The following is a 10,544-nucleotide window of genomic DNA, read 5'->3' as shown; positions in this document are numbered from 1 at the left end:
ATGTTGATTCTTGACAAGTCCTTATTTGACTGAATGGTTGATATCTCTAGAAAATGTCCCTATTATTGTTGGCCGTGATCATCACTTGTCGGTGAGGTATCTTAGAGCCAAATGAAGTTGGTAGTCCACTAGATCAGGTCCGTTGGCATCTCTTCAAAGAGTAAACAGTTGGATTGTGCATCTTGATTAGGAGATTATTAATGATGAAAGCCGTCCGTGGCTTTAATATCATGCTAGCTAGGACTATAGTTAAACCGAATAATTGAAAGAGTTTGATCCATCACAGTTATAATATTTCTTATCTAATACTCCAATACCCTCTTTCACAGTAAGGTTGCAAAGCCTTAAGGTTATACAAGTGAAACTGATGGGGGCTGTTTGAGGGAGGCGAAGAGCATGACAACTTTTTGAGCTTCACAGATCATTATTAGCACTCCGACGACCGACAATTCTAAGGGACCAATGTCAGGCAATCTACGCACTTCATCCCCCTTTGGGGATCAAGAGGGCCTGTTTTGCTCCCCTGATCAACGTCCCTTGTACCCCTGGAGTGGTCATACTTGGGGTAGGGGTGGATATAAGGCCAACGATTTCAAAATGAATTCCCCATATGGCCTGAGCTCCAAAAAGTTTTACAATTTCAACAAGCCTACCCCATAACTAAGCATTGAACACTAGAATTAAATCTCGAAAACTATATAAATGAACAACCAGAACAAAAAAAACACAAATAGACAGTAGTTTTTATCCCCCATCAACTTTTAATTGCAGGGTTAAAAAAGTAGTCTAATTTGTGATTTGAACAAAACTAGACATTTCAACTCAAGTTAGATCAAACGATATTGATTGTGAAGAACACATACGGATAAGCATCAACCTCACTTCCTACTAGACCAGCTAACCCTCCAACATCTTCAGATTTCCATAAGGTGGTGTAGAAACAAAAAGCACAAATAATAGGAAATGAATTCACAGGAAAAAAAAAGAGGGGGGTGCATATGACATTAACTCAATGTATTCTTGTAAATGTAGGTACAACATGTTGGAAGTTAAAATTTAATACCCAAAAGTAAGGGTTGAGAATAAAATAAGGTGCAAAATGATTACTGCGAGATGAACGCTCTTGTAAGGGTAGCATGGCCATAAGAGTATGTGTCTTCCTAAGGGACATATATTTGGTATACCTATTTCTTCGGTAAACCTATTTCTTCCTAGACAGTTCATCAAATGTTCTCTGACCACCCAAAATAATGTGATAGGGTGGGCTCTTAGGATCATCCAATTGGGTCATGGTTCATCTGGAAGATCTCGGAAAACCCAAAATGTTGGGTGATGAACCACAAGCCCATTCTACTGGATTCCATAAATATAGTTATTGCCGTTCACAAATGTATGGCTGAGAGTTAAAAATAGTTGATGCAATGGAAGTAAAGTTCATAGCACATGCACTTACCTGTTTGTACTGCCACACAACTCTTCAAGGATGGACCGAACTTTCTTCTCACTTTTCACAGACAGGGCTAATACTGCAGCCTGAAATCAACTCCATTAAAAATGCACTCAGTTAAAAAGTCAAACATGAAACAAAGTGACTGTGCAGGGAAAGTTTGCTTACTAAGAATGATGGTGGCAAGCCGTATCTTAGAATGCCCTCCACAAAGACACGTACAGCACAGAAGTGCATCCAGGCACTAAAAACCTGCAGGGTAAATGTATTAAAAATAAAAAATAAAATTGAAATAGGGGAAGGGAGGAAAGATTACTTACTGGAAAGAAAGATACGTACTTCACCAAAAAAAAGAGCACAAAAATTAACTCTTGAGGAAAGACACTGTCACACCCCGGACCTAGGGACCCGTGACCCAAAATCGGGGGTGAAGTGAACCTACAATCCAAATGATCTCTCACAAGTTGACTCGCATATCAACTCAATCAGACAGTTCCATTGATTAACTCACTCACCCAATTTCAACACATGGACCAACTATCTTAGGCCACTCAAGATTTTGTATAAAATACATTTTAAATCAAAATAGGTTGAAACTAATTTTGTAGAAAAATTAATTTACAAAGTTTTGAAAGAATACTTTCAAAGGACTTGGTCCTTAAGAACCCAATGTAAGAATTTTCACCCAAAGAGCACAACCGATGAACCAAAGTGGGTGATTGCAACAGATATTGCAGCAAAAAAAAATATTCCAGACCACAATTTATTAAAAAAATTTAAACACGGTCAAAAGCATTAGAAAGGGGACTCGAAGGTTTACTTTCTCTAAAATCTGTCCAAGTGTTGGACTAATCAGGAATTTCTATTTTTTGACTATTTGTGCTTGAAATAGCGTAAATAAATGCAGAAAAATCATATTCACACTAGACCACTTCTCATAGGAAGATATTTGGATATATTTCCAGAGAAGAAAAAAAAACATGTTTGAAAGTTCTAGGTGAAAAATGAAGTTAAACTCAATCTAGATAGTATGTAACAACAGCGATTTTTGTAAAACAATCCACTTCAAAATTCTTTTAAAATTACTAAATGATGATATTTGGACCTGGAATTTTTTGTGACATTTCATAAATAAGTGTAAGATATCCTAGTAAAATATCTAGACAAAGGAAAATCAAAAGACACCATTTTTACCCCAGTAGATCAGATCTATCCGATCAATTCAAGATTTCAACACTAAGGTAAAATCAACATTTAGCCCACTAACATGATCATATTTACCACACATGCTCATATAAGTCATTCAATTAAAAAATGTCGATGAGTGCTAAAGCCCAATAAACAAGGTAATAACCAAGCATCATGATTCAATAACCGAACAAAATAAAATCAACAAAAAAACATTCCTTAACACACAACATATAGTGCTATCATGACATCACAATTCATAAGTGCATCATTCTATATTTATTTTTTTTTCAATTTAATCCCAACATTTAGCAATTATATCCTTAGTGTGGCTAAACCACACTATCTCATTATGGGATCTTCCTCGAGGCCTTTCAGGTCTTCCACCCAAGGGACTATGCCCTACTTGCTTCACATATTCATCATTTTTCCCACGTCATAATCATCCAACAAACATATCATAATGATAGCACAATCTATCTTTTATAATCATCATTTATTTATTTGTTTGTTTATAGTTAATAAATCATTAGAGGGTAATTACATCTACCTGAAAAAATTTCAGCAAATCTCTTAAATCTTTATTCTTCTTTACACCACCTTAGCCTCTTCTTCACCTTCTTCTAATGACTTTAAGAATGTAAAGTCACAAAAAGTTAGTTAAGAGAAAATCTAGGGAAGAGTTGTAGCAAAGACAAAGAGAGAAAGGTGTAAAAAAAATGTTACATGGGAGGAGAGCCAATGACTCCAAGTTCTCTTTTGACTTCTTTCACTCTACCGCTCTCCTTATATCTCCCTTAATTGAAAGCCTGAAATGTCAATGGTAGTTTCCAACCTTACATCTTCTAATTGCTTCTCTTACAAAATGTTTCATAATCTAGATTGGCCAAAAAGGTAAACAAAAGGAATTATTTTTGAATGTCGAATCCCATAGACACAAAGCATTAGAAGGAGAATATAGAATAAAAAAATGGCAATTAAAAGTTCCAAACGGTGGGACATCCCCTACCCAATATCCTCATTTATTTGGTTTCCAAAAAAATTTCCTTCCACACCCCCTCCACCATTGACCATTCCAATTTAATTTATTTACCCCTATAACTTTTCTAAAGTACTCCTATTTGATTCTCTAGATTACCCTTAAACTTGGGCCAATTATTTTTATTACTTAAGCTAATGAATTTTTAATCCACTAACCCAAAAAGCCCAACAAAAAAGTAAATTATATGTATAAAATATAAAATTAAACTTAGGATAACTCCTTTTTCCCCCCTTAGGTATCACTATACGAGACTATCTATATGGACCTTCTATCTTGAATCTCTTGCCCTTATCCTTCTTGGTTGGAGTACATTTATCCTCCAAACCAGCACGATCCTTTGCACCGGTCATTCTCTTCTTACGGGTATTTGTAGAATTTCTATCTTCGTTTGTCAAACGATGTCTTTCGTCTACCTCCGCCTTTTGTGAGTGCACTTCATTATTGCCATTTCCCTACACCACATTGTACACCTCATTAGAACATTTTTATGTCAGTCTATCAATAATGTTAAGGACCTAATTTTAATTTTATATTTTATACTTATGATTTACATTTTTGTTGGGCTTTATGGGTTGGTGGATTAAAAAACCATTAGCTTCAGTAATAAAAATAGGGGGGCCAAGTTTAAGGGTAATCTAGATAATCAAATAAGAGTCCCTTAGAAAGGTTATATGTGTAAATAAATTAAATGGGAATGGTCAATGGTTGAGAGGTGTGAAAGAAAAAAAATATTGGAAACCAAATAAAGGAGGATTTTAGGTAGGGACGTTCCACCCTCTTTGGAAACTTTTAATTGTCAATTTTATTATCCAACATCCCCCCCCCCCCCCCCCAACCATGTTTTGTGTCAAAGGGATTTGAAATTCAAAAATAATTCATTTTGTTTGCCTTTTTGGTCAATCTAGATTAGAAAACATTCTTTGAGAAGCAATTAGAAGATGTGAGGTTGGAAACTACCATTTGCACTTCAATCTTTCAATTAAGGGAGATAGGTAGAGTGAAATAAAGGGAAGAGAGGCTGGAGAAGTGGGAGTCATTGGATCTCTTCCCATGTAAAATTTTTTACACCACTCTCATTTTCTTTGTGTTCAACGATTCTCCAAATTTTCTCCTACGTAATCTTTGGACTTTGTATTCTTAAACTCATTAAAAGAAAGTGAAGAAGAGGCTAAGATGGTGTAAAGAAGAAAGAAGATTCAAGAAGCTTGCTGAAAATTTTCCAAGTAGATGTAGTTAGCCTCTAATGATTCATTAACTACAAAAAAAAAAAATAATAAACAAATGTTAATTATATATTTTGGTGTGTGAGACATGGTTACTATGAAGGATATATGCAAGATAGATTGTGTTATCATTATGATATGTTTGTTAGATGATTATGATGTGAAAAAAAAAATGATGAATATGTGAAGCAAGTAGGGGATAAGCCCTTCGGTGGATAGTGCAGTTTAGCCACACTAGGGATATAATGACTAAATGTTGTGATTAACATATGTACATATATAGTGGATCATGGGAGATAAGCAAAAACATATGTAAAAACAATCATTTTTCAAAATATGGGTTTGAAGTTTCGAATTGAGCTGAATTTTTGTGAGGATGATCTCTATGATGAGAAGAACACCCTCACAAAAAATCTGCCCAATTTGAAACTTCTAAATCCATCAAAAGTGGTTTATAAATTATTGGTAAAAAATCGGTCCACATTCTAATTAACTTTTGATATGGTTAGAAGTTTCAGATTGGGCTGATTTTTTATTTTTTTTTTTAGGATGATCTTCTCATCATAGAGATCATCCTCACAAAAAATCAGCTCAATCTGAAACTTCTAACCCCACCCATATTTTGAAAAATGATTGCTATTAAATTGTTTTTACTTATGTCCCATGATCCGCCCCCATATATGTATATATATATATAGAGAGAGAGAGAGAGAGAGAGAGAGAGAGAATGATGTTCTTATGAATTGCGATGACATGATAGCACTATGTGTTATGTGTGTCAAGATATATTTTTTTCTACTAATATTATTTTGTTCAATTTTTTGAATCAGAATGCTTGGTTACTACCATGTCTATTGGGCTTTACTGCTCATTAACATTTTATGTCAATAATTTCAAATTCAAGGAAGAGTTATTATGGATATTAAGTTCGTTTTCAGAGATCAAATTCATTTCATTGTTTAAGTTTAATCTACTCCAATGATTAGGAGTGTATGGGGCTTTGGGAATAAATACCAAATGACATGTTGCACTATGATTTTTGTACCTCTATGAAATGATCATTGAATTTTTGTTTCGATTATTTTGTTATGTTGATTGAATGACTTATATATGCATGTAGGGTCGCTACAATCATGTTAGTGCGCTAAATGACGATTTTTGCCTTACTGTTGAAATCTGTAATTGATTAGAAAGATATAGTCTATTGAGGTAAAAAGGTTGTCTATATATTTTCTTTTGTCTAAATATTTTACTAGGATATCTTACACTTATGAAATGTCAAAAAATTTCTAGGTCCAAATATCGTCATTTAGTATTTTGAAAAGAATTTTGAAGTAGACTATTTTACAAAACTCAGTATTTTTATATGTTGTCCAAATTGAGTTTAACCTCACTTATCACCTAAAAGTTTCAAACATGGGTCTTTTTGTATTTTTCTCAGCAGATATTTCCAAATATCTTTCTCTGAGAAGTGATATCATGCGAATATGATTTTTCTATATTTATTTATGTTTTTTTTTACATAAAGTGTCAAAAAAGAATTTTTTTTTATCAATCCTATGTTTAGACAAACTTTGGATCCATTTTACCCCATCTTAAGTGAGGAATTGAGTTCTAATCAAAATTAGAGAAAAGGAAACATTTGAGTTCCCATTCCAATGTTTTAGGCTTTGTTTAAAAAAATTACAAATCAAGGTCTATAGAATTTTTTTGTGTTGCAATATCAGTTGCAAGCACCCACTTTGATTCATTGGAATATCTTTGATTGAAAATTCTAGCATTGGGTTCTTAAGAACAAAGCCCTTCGAAAATATTCTCTCAAAACTTTGTAAATTAATTTTTCTACAAAATTGGTTTCAACCCATTACATTTAGAATATATTTTATACAAAATCTTAAGTGGCCTAAGGTAGCTTGCCCATGTGTCAAAATTGGGCGAGTGAGTTAATCGATGGAATTGTCTGACTGAGTTGATGTGTGAGTTGACTCATGAGGAATCCTTTGGGTTGTAGGTTCACCTTACCCCCGATTTTTGGGTCACGGGTCCCCAGGTCCGAAGTGTGACAGACAGAGCTAGATGCAGGAACATAAGATAGATCTAGCCATCTAGGGTTATGGAGAAAGAGTGATAGCAAAGAAGATTAATGATTTAGGTAGTTATTGAACATTGTATTGTACCTTTGGTGAGTGTAAACAAGTACCATAATTTGATTGTTTTAGAAAAACTGTAGAATCAATGATCAACTTGGCCAAATAGAGAATTAACTTGGCTATTGTACAATCTTCTTTCGTTGGTAATGGGTCAAGTGAAATAATCCTTCCAGTTTTTCGCCTAGTCAATCTTAGAACCCACACTGTAATCACTCAAAAGCGACCAAGACAAGCGAAGATTGTACCTATGTTACCTAGTTCGTGGGTTCGATCAGTTCAAATTCGGCTTCAGAGTTCGTGGTTCGCCAATCTAAAATGATCCCGATTAGTAGGAGTAGGTAGAGAAAATTTGTTTTTCGATTCGCTAGCATGGTTTAGTTTTGCATATATATAATTACGTATACAAGTTATAACTACAATAATATTAATTTTTTTAAGTTAAATTAGTGAAATAATCTAAATTTTAAATATAAACAATTAAAAAAATATTTGGTTCGCCGAATTTCATGCTTGGGTTCGTTGAACCAAATGTTTTGGTTTGCCGAAGCCGACCAAAATTCAGTGGGTTCATGGTTCGCTAGATTTTACGAACCCAATACGAACAATACCGCAAATTGGTTCGCTTCGTACCGATTCGGACTACTAAAAACGATTTGGCTAACACAAGATTATTCTAACTAGTTTCCTGGTCATAGGTCTTCTCCGGATTGAACAACTTCTTGCAATCGATTTCCAGTCCACACGAACCCAATTTCTAATCCCGATATTGTGTTTCATTTAAGTACCATGTGTGATCTTAACAGCCTGCCTTCGCCCTCTAAAATACGGTTCAGCCAAAAAACTGTCTGCTATTGAGTGCTTTACTAATATCCAGTTCCGTACTTGAGATTGAATGTAGTACCCAATGTTGTCAAATGCGATCGCATATGTGATTTCCATAACTAATTTCGCATATGTGAAATTATGTTGTTAGGAAAGTATGAGATGGCATACTAATATATGCGATGCATAATGTCCAACAATCAGAAATATGACAGTTGGAAACAAATTTTTTTGTTTTTCTTTTTTCTTTAAACTTCATTTTTTTCCTATAAATACCTCCCCATACTTCTTCTACAACATACTCTCTAGTCTCTACTACCTTCTCTAAGCTCAAATCTCTTTCTTTCTTCTTAAATCTCTCTCTCACTAATCATTATCACTTTCAACTCTCAAGGCTTGAAGACAAAGAAAACTATCTCTGCTCAAGTCAAGATTCAACAATCAAGTGAAGTCATCAATTCATCATTCATCAAAAATTTGAAGATCAAGATTCAAGTTCAGTGTTCCAACTTCAACCTTTAACTTCAAGAATCAAGATTCAAGTCAAGAACTCAAGATTGATCAAGCATCACTCAAATTCAACTATCATTCTAATTTCTATCAACCTTCAAGGCTTCAACTATCATCATCTTTTTTCTCTTCTAGTACTATTGAAATTGAGGTTGAGGTTGAGGTTTTTATATTATATACTTTTTTGACTTTTATAGTTAAAACTTGCTATTTGTTTTCTATTTTGTAATTTTTTTTTGTTTGTTTTACTTGTTAGAAGCTCAAAAATTAATGTCATCCTCTTCGGCCCACTCTTCCCTAAGGCCTAAATCAAATGATCCCGGTTGGAAACATGGTTATTATCATGGTCCAAATGAAAAGAGTCAAGTAGTATGTGAGTTGTGTGGGTACATTAGTAAAGGTGGTATTGCACACCATAAACAATATTTAGTACACATGCCGAGATCAAATACTAGGGCATGTGAAAAAGTTACTCCCGAATTCCGAAAAGAACTAATGGAGCATATAGACAAGGTTCCAAAAAATAAACAAGATCAGGCCATAAATCTAGAAAGCTATATGAAAAGTGGTGGTCAAGAGGATGATGATGATGATATCATTGCTTACAATACCCCTCTTACATCAACGGGACGTTATAGACCTCTGATTCCACCAACATTATCTCAAAGAGATTCTAAAAGAACTCGTGCCCATGATCCATTGGATAAGTGGTGTAGACCGCATCTCAAAGATGTAGTTAACCAAAGTGTAGATATCTCATTTTTACATTGGCCTGATTAATCAACTCGTCAACTCGATTGCGGCGGTTCCCAATGATGGATGAATATGCTAAAGTTTTATTTGTTACTAGATGTGTTTCCAATGCTCGGATGAGATATTTTAAGCAAACTTTAGAAACCACACTACGCTAGGAAAATATGATCCAAAATATAGAAATCATCATTTTGAAACTAAAAGAAGCTTTACAAGAAAAATCATCAAAAAATGATCAAATTACCAAAATACCCGACACCAGAACATCTCGAGAGTCTACATTACGCTTAGGAAAATCCTTTCAAATGCGTAAAACAACAAACTAAAACCAAATAAATTGTTTTGCAATTTCCACAAAATTCGACAAAATTACAAAAATACCCCTCATAGGGTCCACTATCATTTTCACGCCAAAAACCCATAAAATACACAAACCAATACTCTCATTGAATTTCTTATGAAAAACTGATTCCGAAACATTCCAAAACATCAAAAAATGACATCACAATTCAAAAGTCCTCTTTGAAGTCAAAACGGTAATTCAATTCAAATATTAATTAATATAAAGTGAAATCTTAATAAATCAAATTAAAATCGTCGAATAGATAAATTCATTTAATTAAGCACATGGGCCAAATTTCAAGTGGCAGCCCATTTATTCAAGTAGGACCCACCTGATATTTAATAAAGAATCCTCCATCAGGGGTCTCAAAGAATTCAAAATAATTTAATAAAGAACCTTCTGCTGGGGGGTTATCCAAAATTTAAAAAATTCATTCTACTTAGGTTAAAAAATCAAGATCAAAATAAGAACTAATTGAAATCTTATCTAAACCACTTAAGAGATTAGTTAGAGATAGACTCTATCACTAAGAGACTTAATCAAACCCTAATCTTATCAATAAAGCTCTTTAAAAGGAGAACTCTACCACCTAATCTCGTAGGTCTTGAGAAATCCTATAAAACAGAGGTCAAAAATTCTCTAAAACCCTAAATCTGGAACCCCAAGTCAATACTTAACCCCCAAGCCCCAATTTTCAACCTAAAAACACCCGAAAAAGCCAGAAAAACATTGACATCCAGGAGAAAAAAGTCTCATTTCAAATATCGGGAACAGATCTAGAAGCAAGGACAAATCGAGAAGATTCGCATAAGGAACGCTCACCGCCAATTTTTGAGAGAACAGATCGTCGCAATCACTTGGGTAAAAATAAAAATAATTTTTTATCTTTATTCTAGAATTTAGGTTGTTTTTTGCAATGTAAATCTTTGAGAAGAGTAGAGACCGGCTTTTGCCGGGCGGGATTGGTGCTTAACACCTTCCAATCCCGTAACCTGATCCCCGTACCCATAATCAATTCATAACTTAGTGTTATTTATCTATTTAGAGTCATATTTGGTTCCTAGAC

The 10,544-nt window shown here is 34.1% G+C and overlaps 1 pseudogene across 1 annotated transcript in view; it reads right to left on the bottom strand.

The window, feature by feature from the left end:
* Positions 1–287: 287 nt before the first annotated feature.
* The window catches only part of LOC147398376 (V-type proton ATPase subunit C-like), a 47,569-nt pseudogene continuing 37,312 nt past the window's right edge, over positions 288–10,544 (bottom strand). Inside the window, exons 10-12 of the transcript XR_015179574.1 lie at positions 1,616–1,699; positions 1,454–1,533; positions 288–932 (exon numbers count right to left, since the gene is read on the bottom strand). The product of XR_015179574.1 is annotated as a V-type proton ATPase subunit C-like (transcript). The remainder of the gene's footprint in view (positions 933–1,453; positions 1,534–1,615; positions 1,700–10,544) is intronic.

This window comes from Akebia trifoliata, chromosome 7 (genome assembly GCF_017979445.1).
Source record: "Akebia trifoliata isolate Shusen 1 chromosome 7, ASM1797944v1, whole genome shotgun sequence".
In the NCBI taxonomy this organism is placed as follows: Eukaryota; Viridiplantae; Streptophyta; class Magnoliopsida; order Ranunculales; family Lardizabalaceae; genus Akebia; species Akebia trifoliata.
Note: the sequence above shows the minus strand (reverse complement) of the source record. Positions and strands in the feature narration are given on the sequence as shown.